Below are 13,775 nucleotides of genomic sequence, written 5' to 3' on the forward strand. Positions count from 1 at the left end.
CTAACCGGCTGAAAGTTCTTGCGTGTGGTTGTCTGCTTTCCGGATACCTTGTGAAATATAATTCCGCGGCTAACATCGCATTCTTATCGGATAACATATAGCATTCCATCATGTTACATTTTTCATAATTTTCGAAATTCATTGCAAAGTTTTATTCAGTTTTGTTATACTTTGACACATAACATGCTGGTGCATATAATGTTTTATTTATAATACTCCATTTTTGATAATAAGTGAGATATTTGCGATTGTCGTTTTTGCAAAATTTTCAGTTTTTACCGATAGGGCGAAAACAAAAGACGATAGCTGTTCGGAGTTTACGGCATTAGCATTTTCTCGAAAAACGAGATCATGACATGTAAGCTACTTTTTTTCTATCTCTTTTAGTTTCGGAGATAGCCTATGCGGACATCGAAATTGGGACACCTGTACAAGCTGGAACTCGCCTATTTTCTTTTGTATGTTTTTTTTTTGTACAATTAAGCTTATTTTCTAATAAAGGCATTTATTATTATATAACGGAAAGGAAATGAATTAAAAATATCATATCAACCAGATGTGTAGAAACTAATAAATTGTAGTTGGTATACTAAAACTAGATTAACTTGCTAAGAATGCTTCTTATGTCATCATGACACCTCCACAAGTTTTCGAGATACGATATCTTACATTTGTGTTAATTCTTCAATATTTATTAATCGTGCAGTGTTTAATTAAAAAAATCATTGCGGCAAGATTTATGGGAACTAAGAATTTATTTATGGCACACTCAAAATAGATTAATTCAGCTTTAATATGATATCGCAATTAGCTTCTGAGATACGATTTACTACTAAAATGAACAGTATCTAATTCAAGGTATTATGGTATACTAAAACTAGATTAAATCTGTTTTAAAATGCACGTGACACCATATAGGTGTCCCAACGAGTTTTTAAGATACGATATCCCACAAAACGCGAACTTTTAGATAAATAGTTTTTGATAAATAAACAGAAAATTGGATTTTCCACAAAAAGTGAGCGCAAGCAATAACAGTTAAACGCGTAAAGCGTTTTCGTCGGATTCGTTTGGCGGTTTAGTTTCAAATATAACCGTACCAGAACAGCAGCGATGTGAAGTGGTGAAGTAGGATATTGTCGCCGTTAGGGCGACGAACGCGGTTAATTTTCCCAGACCGGGCAGCAATTTCAAAATGTAAACACGCCCGAAGGGGCAATCGCCGCGGCTCTGCTCGGTCTGCTGTCTCGTCCGGGACAAAAACTTTATCTCGGCAGAGATCCACTTTCGGTGGCGGCGGAGGTGGAGGTCGTGAGTTATGGCGAGACGGTCCTGGTCGCTTCATTAACCAAATAGACCAAGCAACGAGCGGCCGCCATCGAGACATATTAATTAGAGTAATGGCTCGCCGACGAATTGGGACCCATAAATATAAACCCAGCACAACGCGTGCGCGATTAATTTTCACGGTAATTGTAATTAAATATGAATTGTGTCATCCGCTTGTTGTTATCTCGTTGTTTTACGATTAAAGGAAACGATGAAAGCGTTTCAATCAGAATTGGGGAAATGAAACTTTTTTGTATCTTTCTGCTCTTTCTATTGATGCATGACAAAATGGAATATAATGTTTTAAAACTATTTTGTTTTGTAGAAACACCGTTTTTGCAGCACTTTCCAGTTAATAACTTTCTTATATAATATGGAAAAAACTCTAAAACCACATAGAACGTATAGGAAATTTCACACTCTTTACAGTGGTATATAAGTTTAGTATACCACAGGATTGCAGAAGCATTTTATCCCCCAAAAACTGCGAAAACTAATTGCTAAGAAAGTTATAACAGTGATTTTTGCAGTTTTTGCTTGTGCAACTTTATGATCTATTAATGTTATATATCACTGTAAAGAGCGGAAAATTTCCTATAGGATCCATATGGTCTCAGAGTTTTGTCCGTATCATATAAGAAAGTTATAACGGCGTAAACATCTGCATACGGCAATTATATATTTTCTATATCATTTTAGAGTTTTGTCCATATCATGTAAGAAACGGTAAAAACTTCTTTTTTGTCTAGGTCTTTTTTGTGCAACTTTTTTTCTTGTTAAACTTAACGGTGAAAGTATCCCGTGGGAAAGTTGACTGACTAGTTTCGTCTGTTGCAGCGACTGACCACAGTGCTATCTATCTGGATACGCTGGCTCCACCAGCAACGACAACAACAACACCAACAACAAACAATCTCCCACCGAAAATGGCGGTTTTGTGGTACGTCCCAATCCCAACCCCAACGCCATGTGTCCCTTTTCCCTTTCACTAAATCCCCCAACAAGATCCGATTCTTTATCGTTACTTTTTTTTTAGTTTTCGTTTCACCATGTTTTATTCGGTGTTGTTGTTTTAATTGTTGTTATTTTGATTGTTGTTGTTCTTGATGTTGTTGATTTTTTTATTTTTTCCCTAATTTTTTTTGCAAATCGAATCACGTGACGCGTACGAGTACTCTCTTCGGCGGTTATCGAGGGTTGTCAAAACAACCGCCCACTCGTGCAGCCTTTGTTGGTTCGCTAATTAACCCCTTTCGCGCGTTTTCAATCCTCTCGTTCCCCGGATTCGAGCATATCTATCCGGTGATCCGACCGGAATGACGGGGAGTAGACGACGACGACGTCCTTTCTCCCGGGACGACGTCGATAGAGGCCTTCCTGGAGACGCCTAACAACGCGAGGGGATCGCCCCTAATCAAATAGCACGGGATTTGGAGCTTCGTGTGTTAGATTTAAAATCAAAAGTTACAAATTATAAACAAAATTTTGCAATTAAGGCTGTTAGCATTTAGAGGGCTCATTAAAAATACTTAATTTCCCACTCATAAAGACGTGTTGGCGACGATCCAGGGGTCTGACTTTACGTAATAAGCCCCAAGGACTTTTCGAGAATGTCAGGGAGTCGTTTACGTGGTTAAAATCAATGAGCAGAAACGATCTATTTAAGAAACTTTTACCGCATGAATGTTTTATGTTCTAATTCAACTATGCGAAGTTAGACCACAATTTTGATCACAACAACCCATTTTGATTATCAATTTTACATTCGAAAGCTCAATTCTTGACCAATACGAAAGAAATGATGCTAACTTTGCATATGTATTTTTTGTTTTTGAAATTTTAAAAATCTTTTTTCTTTTTGTTTTAGGTAAGTTCCACTTCTTATATTGGGGAAAACACCAGATTATGTGAGTTAGAAAAAAAGCTTTTTAAATATCCGAAATCTCTCGGAGAAAAGGGTCGAAGTAAAAACGATCTATCACGGAGGAGACGGCGCGTCTCGTTGTACATGTAATGAAGAGTAATGATATAAGACGGTGAAATGGCGGGCATTTCGGATAAACAAAAATTCCGGGAGAACTTTATACATACATTTATTAAGGGCCTCCAAATGGAGTCGCTGCTGGAGGAACATATCTTCATAAAAACCGGGGAGAACACGGAAAATCCGCCTCGAAATTTTCTACAGGGCATACTTCTTAATATTCGTTACGTCGGGATATAAAAGTGAAATATTTCGAGGCGTCTTTCCTTGTACGTGGTGTAATTTAGATGAATTTTTAGTATCTATGACCCCAATTTTTCCAGACACCAATTATAACCATGTTTAGAGTTACATCATAGAGTTCAAAAACTGAATTTGGACTTAGATGAAATCAAAGATAGAATATCTAGGAATTTACCATATTATTTAAAGGTTCATAAGAATTTTCGAGTTGTTCGAGGGATATCTACGGGTTTATATGTCAATACTATATAGACTAATCTGACATATTGTGACATGAATGAACTACTACCACTCATAGTTAAAGTCTCTGATAGCGTTATCTATCGGATAGCTTAAAAATTGGTTACTACCACTGCATTTATCTTATAGATACCGCTATCCAAGGGATAACTTTTAAAATATCTGTAACCCGTGGATTGGGTGTCGGATAAGTTGCTATTTAAGGGATAACTGCGGATACCTAACATCAAATAGAATTTATACTGACGTATAAAATTCGAGCGTTTTACTATTTCGGTTAAAATAAGAAAAGTAATATAAACTTAAATAAAAAACTATTAATAATTAACATAGATAAAATCATCATGGATAATTTCTTCGACATTGGAAATGAAGAACAAATTTTTGAAGAAATCAATGAATTATTTCCTATAATCTTCCTTTTGAATCAAATAGAAGATGTAATAGAACCTCCATCCATGACGTAAGTAATTTGTTGATTGCTATTATTTAATTTAAAATTCATCAAAATTTTAGTAATAATGCTGTTAATAATGTTGCTATCCATAGCAGATTTTGCAGGAGTGAGTGTACAATTGGCATCTTCAGTCGTTTATCATGTTAGTTGTGTCATTATTGTTTACCATCACATTTTAACATACAATAATACGAGATATACACACTTTTTGCTTTAATTGTCATGTAACTGCATCACTTTTTTTGTTTTCTATTACGTTTTTATGTTTGATAACAAATTCAAGCAGATGTTCGCATTCTTCTTTGATGAAATTGGTGGTTCGTCGCCTTTTCTCAGTCTCCATTTCCAAATTTTAATTTTAAGGTTAGAACAGGTTAAAATATCGTCAAAATACCTAATAGTAGGTCTTTTGACCACATAGAGCTGTCAATTTAACATAATAGACCAAAAAATCCCTAGATTCCTTGGTTATCTCAAGGATTTCTTAACTATGAGATAAATGGAGGTGGTAGTACGCACGCCCCTGTTATCTACGAGATAAATTGTATCTTATAGATAGCTTAACTGACAGATAGCCTTCCTTCTTAACTTTTACCATCCTCCTGATAAGCTATCTAGAGGATAGTTGCTATGGTTACCACGGTTTTAAACGCTCTCATTGGCTAAAAACTGGATTTATCTATCGGATAAATTTATCAAGAGGTGGTAAAAGTGGGCCTAAGAGAATGAAATTTTTTGAGCTTATAAAAGAAAAATTTCTCTTCATTTTATATATAAAAAATATTTCGTTATCATTTATAGTTTCTCTCAAAAAAATTGTTAAACTCAACATAACCTAAACGCATACTTACTATTATGTGTAATATGAATGAATTTAAAAATTCGTTTCTGTTAAAGTATTAGGAATGAGAGCATTAAACTTTTTGAGGTTATAAAAGAAAATTTTCTCTTCATTTTATATATAAAAAATATTTCGCTATCATTTATAGTTTCTCTCAAAAAAATTGTTAAACTCAACATAACCTAAACGCATACTTACTATTATGTGTAATATGAATGAATTTAAAAATTCGTTTCTGTTAAAGTATTAGGAATGAGAGCATTAAACTTTTTGAGGTTATAAAAGAAAATTTTCTCTTCATTTTATATACAAAAAATATTTCGCTATCATTTATAGTTTCTTTCAAAAAAATTGTTAAACTCAACATAACCTAAACGCATATTTACTATTATGTGTAATATGAATGAATTTAAAAATTCGTTTCTGTTAAAGTATTAGGAATGAGAGCATTAAACTTTTTGAGCTTATAAAAGAAAATTTTCTCTTCATTTTATATATAAAAAATATTTCGCTATCATTTATAGTTTCTCTCAAAAAAATTGTTAAACTCAACATAACCTAAACGCATACTTACTATTATGTGTAATATGAATGAATTTAAAAATTCGTTTCTGTTAAAGTATTAGGAATGAGAGCATTAAACTTTTTGAGCTTATAAAAGAAAATTTTCTCTTCATTTTATATATAAAAAATATTTCGCTATCATTTATAGTTTCTCTAAAAAAAATTGTTAAACTCAACATAACCTAAACGCATACTTACTATTATGTGTAATATGAATGAATTTAAAAATTCGTTTCTGTTAAAGTATTAGGAATGAGAGCATTAAACTTTTTGAGGTTATAAAAGAACAATTTCTCTTCATTTTATATATAAAAAATATTTCGCTATCATTTATAGTTTCTCTCAAAAAAATTCTTAAACTCAACATAACCTAAACGCATACTTACTATTAAGTGTAATATGAATGAATTTAAAAATTCGTTTCTGTTAAAGTATTAGGAATGAGAGCATTAAACTTTTTGAGGTTATAAAAGAACAATTTCTCTTCATTTTATATATAAAAAATATTTCGCTATCATTTATAGTTTCTCTCAAAAAAATCCTTAAACTCAACATAACCTAAACGCATACATACTATTATGTGTAATATGAATGAATTTAAAAATTCGTTTCTGTTAAAGTATTAGGAATGAGAGCATTAAACTTTTTGAGCTTATAAAAGAAAATTTTCTCTTCATTTTATATATAAAAAATATTTCGCTATCATTTATAGTTTCTCTCAAAAAAATTCTTAAACTCAACATAACCTAAACGCATACTTACTATTAAGTGTAATATGAATGAATTTAAAAATTCGTTTCTGTTAAAGTATTAGGAATGAGAGCATTAAACTTTTTGAGGTTATAAAAGAAAAATTTCTCTTTATTTTATATATAAAAAATATTTCGCTATCATTTATAGTTTCTCTCAAAAAAATTGTTAAACTCAACATAACCTAAACGCATACTTACTATTATGTGTAATATGAATGAATTTAAAAATTCGTTTCTGTTAAAGTATTAGGAATGAGAGCATTAAACTTTTTGAGCTTATAAAAGAAAATTTTCTCTTCATTTTATATATAAAAAATATTTCGCTATCATTTATAGTTTCTCTCAAAAAAATTGTTAAACTCAACATAACCTAAACGCATACTTACTATTATGTGTAATATGAATGAATTTAAAAATTCGTTTCTGTTAAAGTATTAGGAATGAGAGCATTAAACTTTTTGAGCTTATAAAAGAAAATTTTCTCTTCATTTTATATATAAAAAATATTTTGCTTTCATTTATAGTTTCTCTCAAAAAAATTGTTTAACTCAATATAACCTAAACGCATACTTACTATTATGTGTAATATGAATGAATTTAAAAATTCGTTTCTGTTAAAGTATTAGGAATGAGAGCATTAAACTTTTTGAGCTTATAAAAGAAAATTTTCTCTTCATTTTATATATAAAAAATATTTCGCTATCATTTATAGTTTCTCTCAAAAAAATTCGTAACTCAACATAACCTAAACGCATACTTACTATTAAGTGTAATATGAATGAATTTAAAATTTCGTTTCTGTTAAAGTATTAGGAATGAGAGCATTAAACTTTTTGAGGTTATAAAAGAAAAATTTCTCTTCATTTTATATATAAAAAATATTTCGCTATCATTTATAGTTTCTCTCAAAAAAATTGTTAAACTCAACATAACCTAAACGCATACTTACTATTATGTGTAATATGAATGAATTTAAAAATTCGTTTCTGTTAAAGTATTAGGAATGAGAGCATTAAACTTTTTGAGCTTATAAAAGAAAATTTTCTCTTCATTTTATATATAAAAAATATTTCGCTATCATTTATAGTTTCTTTCAAAAAAAATCTTAAACTCAACATAACCTAAACGCATACTTACTATTATGTGTAATATGAATGAATTTAAAAATTCGTTTGTGTTAAAGTATTAGGAATGAGAGCATTAAACTTTTTGAGCTTATAAAAGAAAATTTTCTCTTCATTTTATATATAAAAAATATTTCGCTATCATTTATAGTTTCTCTCAAAAAAATTCTTAAACTCAACATAACCTAAACGCATACTTACTATTATCTGTAATATGAATGAATTTAAAAATTCGTTTCTGTTAAAGTATTAGGAATGAGAGCATTAAACTTTTTGAAGTTATAAAAGAACAATTTCTCTTCATTTTATATATAAAAAATATTTCGCTCATCATTTATAGTTTCTTTCCAAAAAAATCTAGAACTCATTTTTACTTATTATACTTATATCGTTTTTATATCTCAAGAGTGAATTGACATATAATGATAAAATATACAACATTTTAAAGCAAATTTAATCGAGGTTCAATGTGCAATAAATAATTTCTTGCTTTCCATAAACTTCGTTGTTATGACCTTTTAAACCCAACTCTGCAATTGTTGTACTGTCAGCATCCAAAAGTTCACAAACTACAAATCAAAAAGGAAACGGGGAAGATGTTAAGCGATGGAGTAAATGAATTACAGATACGCAAACACGCAATAATCCCCTAGTAAATCTCCTTAATCGCTTAAGGCCCACTTTTACCACCTCTTGATAAATTTAACCGATAGTTAATTACCATGGTTACAGCGGTTTTAAGCGCTCTCATTGGCTAAAACCGCCAATTTATCAATCGGATAAATTTATCAAGAGGTGGTAAAAGTGGGCCTAAATGATACAACCTAAGGATACAACTAGACAAATGTGAATTCTTTGAGCGTGAAGTCATGTATTTGGAAAGTCGCATCTTTAAGCAAGAAGCCAAACCGGATGTTATCGTAGATTCTTAATGTATCAATGATTCAAGTTCTCAGATTATATTAAGCATTAATATTTGAGTACTTACTTTAAAGTAGAAGTTTACAACCTGTCATTGAAAAGTTCTTAATGCTTTAACGGAATGGTTTGGGGACAATATTTCAAGGTGGGACGGCAATTTCGGGCGACTCAATTGTCCAATATACAAATTGGAAGCTTTCCAAGCTAAACACGGCGCCTTCGTAGCCGTCCCCCGGAAGTAGGCAAAGGAGAAACCATCCCGCCCATCGTTTCGATGACAAACGGCCCACGTTTATTCGCCCATTATGCGCCGGGCTCCGAGTAAACTATACCTTCCCTTTATTATAAATGGGCACCGGCTTCCTTTCTGTGTATTGCATCTCTGAATTAATGTCATTACCGTTTATTGCGAGAGACGCAGCCATCTTGCGAACGATATTTTTTCTCTTTTATCAATTGCCCGAGACCATTACTTTCGAGCCGCTAAGTTGACGCCGTGAATGAAGTGGGAATAAAGTTCCGGCGACTGCTTTCGCTGACAACTTCGGGAACAAATGATACTTTGGGAGTTTTAAAGAGTTGATAAGGCTTTGAGAACGAACCTCCGCGTACGCGGTGAAACTTTTGATGGGGTAATTTCAACTATTGAAATTTTCCGTCTCAACGCAAATTTTTTCTTTAGACAAACAACACTATTTTCTGGCGTGATTCGAACGTTACTTCGGGTAACAATAACATTTAATAGAGTAATACCGGGACGAACTCGCTCGCAGCGATATTAAGGAATAAAATTTTAGCGCTTCCCATAAAAGAGGCGTGCTCCTCTCCTTCGCCAGCCGAGTTTCACGTTATTGTTATTGTCAGCCGAAATACTACTTATTACTTATTACCCCTCGAGTTTTAAGCACTTCGTTTCCGCGACTTCTAGAACTCTGAAACAACCCCATAAATGATATTAATTGGATGAAAAAAGAGGAATTTTTGGATGTATTGATGGGGTGTCTTAAACGGCACGTTTCGGGGTTGTACGAAATAGCGGCAGGATAACGAGGGATGCTGTTAAGGGATGGAAAGCGGGCGTCGGTCGTTTTGTATTCGTGACGTCGCAACGCCGCTCCTCGAATAAGTCATCATTAGCGTTCGCGACACGTCTAGTTTTCGGCTGATGCGCGCTCGCGTCTTCATAACCACGGTGTGAATAATAAAGAGGGTGTTGGGGGGAAATCGCACCCCCAGTACCGAAAGGGGGATGATGGCACGTAGAAGGCCGCCGCGGGCGCGCGATGCAAATTTATATTTTGAGCCGGGAATTTCGATTACGAAAGTTTCGCGCCGCGTCGCTCCACCTTCGCTACAATTTAACGGGCGCACGCCAATGTGCTTGCTTCTACTAGACCATGCTCCTTTTTGGAACGGGAGATAAATGGGATTTGGTTCAGGGATTTACGGCCCCGAGGATTGTTTATATGATGCAGTATTCAAAATTTTGAACTTTTCAAAAATCTCATCATAGAAAAATGATTTGGATAGGTCCATGTTCATTAACCCTTAGTGTCCCGACGGTACTTTAAAGTACCGGTTATTTTAAACACTCATTTTAAACTGTAGTTATCTATTCGGCGCATTTAGAACTGTCTGTACTTTCTACTATACAAGTGTATACAAGAAATAATCTGTATAAAAAACGTCGCAATCCGCACTGTAGGATTTTTAGGTACACTTTAAACTTATTCATCCAGATGTGAGGTTAGAAGTTTAGTGAAAAGTGGTGCTGTTGAATTTTGTTGTTCAAGAAGGTATTTCTTTGATAAATGGTTATTAGGTGTGATTATTACAGATCATTTTAAAAAGAAAACATTGAGCTTAAATTTAAAATAAGTCTCATTCCTTAATTTCAATAAACATGGTTTCTAAGAATTTTTAAATTAGCATCTTTTTTGACTCTTTTAAATGTAAGTGTTGTTTCAACATTTTTTTTCTTAATATTTTTCCAAATCAACCCAACAATTATTATACATCATTTTAAAGAGAAAGCTTTGAGCTTTAATTTAAAATAAGTTTCATTCCTTAATTTCAATAAATACGGCTTACAGGAATTTTTAAATTAGCATCTTTTTAACATTTTTAGGTTATTCGAAAATGTAAGTTTTGTTTCAACATTTTTCCAATCCAACCCAACAATTATTATATATTAAAGAGAAAAGCTTTGAGCTTTAATATACAATAAGTGTCATTTCTAAATTTCAATAAATAAGGCTTCCAGAAATTTTTAAATTAGCATCTTTTTTGACACTTTTAGGTTATACGAAAATGTAAGTTTTATTTCAATATTTTTGCAATCCAACCCAACAATTATTATACGTCATTTTAAAGAGAAAACTTTGAGCTTTAATTTAAAATAAGTCTCATTCCTTAATTTCAATAAATACGGCTTCCAGGAATTTTTAAATTAGCATCTTCTTTTGACACTTTTAGGTTATACGAAAATGTAAGTTTTGTTTCAACATTTTTTTTCTCAATATTTTTCCAATCCAACCCAACAATTATTATACATCATTTTAAAGAGAAAGTTTTGAGCTTTAATTTAGAACAAGTCTCATTCCTTCATTTCAATAAATACGGCTTCCAGGAATTTTTAAATTAGCATCTTTTTGACACTTTTAGGTTGTAGGAAAATGTAAGTTTTGTTTCAACATTTTTTTCTTAATATTTTTCTAATCCAACCCAACAATTATTATACATCATTTTAAAGAGAAAGCTTTGAGCTTTAATTTGAAATAAGTTTCATTTCTTAATTTCAATAAATACGGCTGCCAGGAATTTTTAAATTAGAATCTTTTTTGACACTTTTAGGTTATACGAAAATGTAAGTTTTATTTCAATATTTTTCCAATCCAACCCAACAATTATTATACATCATTTTAAAGAGAAAACTTTGAGCTTTAATTTAAAATAAGTCTCATTCCTTAATTTCAATAAATACGGCTTCCAGGAATTTTTAAATTAGCATCTTCTTTTGACACTTTTAGGTTATACGAAAATGTAAGTTTTGTTTCAACATTTTTTTTCTCAATATTTTTCCAATCCAACCCAACAATTATTATACATCATTTTAAAGAGAAAACTCTGAGCTTTAATTTAAACTAAGTTTCATTCCTTAACTTCAATAAATACAGCTTCCAGGAATTTTTAAAATAGCATCTTTTTTGATACTCTTAGGTTATACGAAAATGTAAGTTTTATTTCAACATTTTTTTTCTTAATATTTTTCCAATTCAACCCAACAATTATTATACATCATTTTAAAGAGAAAACTCTGAGCTTTAATTTAAAATAAGTTTCATTCCTTAACTTCAATAAATACAGCTTCAAGGAATTTTTAAAATAGCATCTTTTTTGATACTCTTAGGTTATACGAAAATGTAAGTTTTGTTTCAACATTTTTTTTCTTAATATTTTTCCAATTCAACCCAACAATTATTATACATCATTTTAAAGAGAAAACTCTGAGCTTTAATTTAAAATAAGTTTCATTCCTTAACTTCAATAAATACAGCTTCAAGGAATTTTTAAAATAGCATCTTTTTTGATACTCTTAGGTTATACGAAAATGTAAGTTTTATTTCAACATTTTTTTTCTCAATATTTTTCTAATCCAACCCAACAATTATTATACATCATTTTAAAGAGAAAGCTTTGAGCTTTAATTTGAAATAAGTTTCATTTCTTAATTTCAATAAATACGGCTTCCAGGAATTTTTAAATTAGCATCTTTTTTGACACTTTTAGGTTATACGAAAATGTAAGTTTTATTTCAACATTTTTTTTCTCAATATTTTTCTAATCCAACCCAACAATTATTATACATCATTTTAAAAAGAAAGCTTTGAGTTTTAATTTAAAATAAGTTGCATTCCTCAATTTCAATAAATACGGCTTCCAGGAATTTTTAAATTAGCATCTTTTTTGACACTTTTAGGTTATTCGAAAATGTTAGTTTTAACTCAATACTCTTTTTCTCAATATTTTCTTAATTCAACCCATCGATTGTTATACATCGATTTAAACAGAAAGCTTCAAGCTTCAATTTAAAATAAGTTTTATTTCTTAATTTCAATAAACACGGTTTCCAGGAATTTTTGAATTACCATCTTTTTTGACACTTAAACTATGCGAAAATAGGGGGATTGCATATTTTGCTAAAATTTTATTCCAAAAGCCTTTACTGAGTGTATTTTAATAGCGTTTTAATTCTGTCTGATTCTGTCACAAAGTTTCAAAATGTTTGACTTCTTGGGACACAAAGGGTTAAATATCATCTTCAGCGGTCGTCTAAAAACCAATACGAGATAAATAAGATCGAATTTGCTTTAAAATGTTTGTTATTTCATCCTGATATCTCAATTCATTGTTGAGATACAATCCCTTTTATTTCATTATTAATTCTTCAAATCTAGATCAATCAAACATTTGAGAGACAGAGTTTGGTTTAAAATTGTTGCTATCCACTAGATAGATATAAATACACCACTAGATAATCTGATGCTTCCTGTACCTAAAACCGCGTCCTAGTAATTTACTCGTATTGATGCCAACAATGGTGAAAAATAAAGAATATCGTCATGTACAGAATACGTATGTGTTTAATTACAGTCTTTAAATGTTTACTGCATTATAACTTTGATCGATAGAAAATTTTCTGGTCTATGTGATGGTATTGTGATAATTTTAACATTCTCTTAGTTCACCGAGAGAACATAACCTAGAAATTGTGACAGAGAGATTTTTGTTGGTGAAAATCTTATCTTAAACCGTTTTGTTTGCTTCCAAAAGTATCAATTATTATAGTTCAGCTCCTAAAGCACATTTTTCATCCATCTTTTGAGGTTTTAACGTTATTTTGAGGAAGAAATCCTTGATTTAAATTTGAATTTTTCTAACTTTACTCATTGTTGAAATTTGGCGTGTACTCCAATGTATGTCTGAAAACAAGAAAAGACAACGTTGAATACGAAGTTTTATTACGTTTCATAAAGGAATAAGGGAGAAATCAACGAAAAAAGAATTTAATTTTGAAGGTTAATTCCGAGAAAAATCAAGAGATGACGCTAGTTTCGAAGCAAGAATTTTGAATTTTGAAAAGGGCGCGAAGCTAAGAGCCAATCAGAAACGAGGAAAAAACAGTTGGAGTGCCGGGGTATATAAGGAGATCGCGAACAGGGAGGGAAAGAGTCGTCGTCTGACCGGCGTCGAATCCACGTCGTCAGATCGAAGAAATTATTGAATCTCAAGAGATAACCTCAAAAATTTAAGATAATTT

The 13,775-nt window shown here is 31.5% G+C and overlaps 1 protein-coding gene across 15 annotated transcripts in view; it reads left to right on the forward strand.

Annotated features, from left to right (window-relative positions):
- Positions 1–13,775, forward strand: part of LOC111415491 (bruno 3) — a 318,531-nt gene that overhangs the window by 125,337 nt on the left and 179,419 nt on the right. For 2 of the 15 annotated variants that reach the window (XM_071199554.1, XM_071199555.1), the window contains one exon: positions 2,167–2,269. The exons of the other annotated variants lie outside the window; for them this stretch is intronic. The gene's annotated coding sequence lies outside the window, so the exon portion shown is untranslated. The remainder of the gene's footprint in view (positions 1–2,166; positions 2,270–13,775) is intronic. 15 annotated transcript variants of the gene reach the window in all.

The sequence above is a fragment of the Onthophagus taurus genome, chromosome 10, assembly GCF_036711975.1.
Source record: "Onthophagus taurus isolate NC chromosome 10, IU_Otau_3.0, whole genome shotgun sequence".
Classification (NCBI taxonomy): domain Eukaryota; kingdom Metazoa; phylum Arthropoda; class Insecta; order Coleoptera; family Scarabaeidae; genus Onthophagus; species Onthophagus taurus.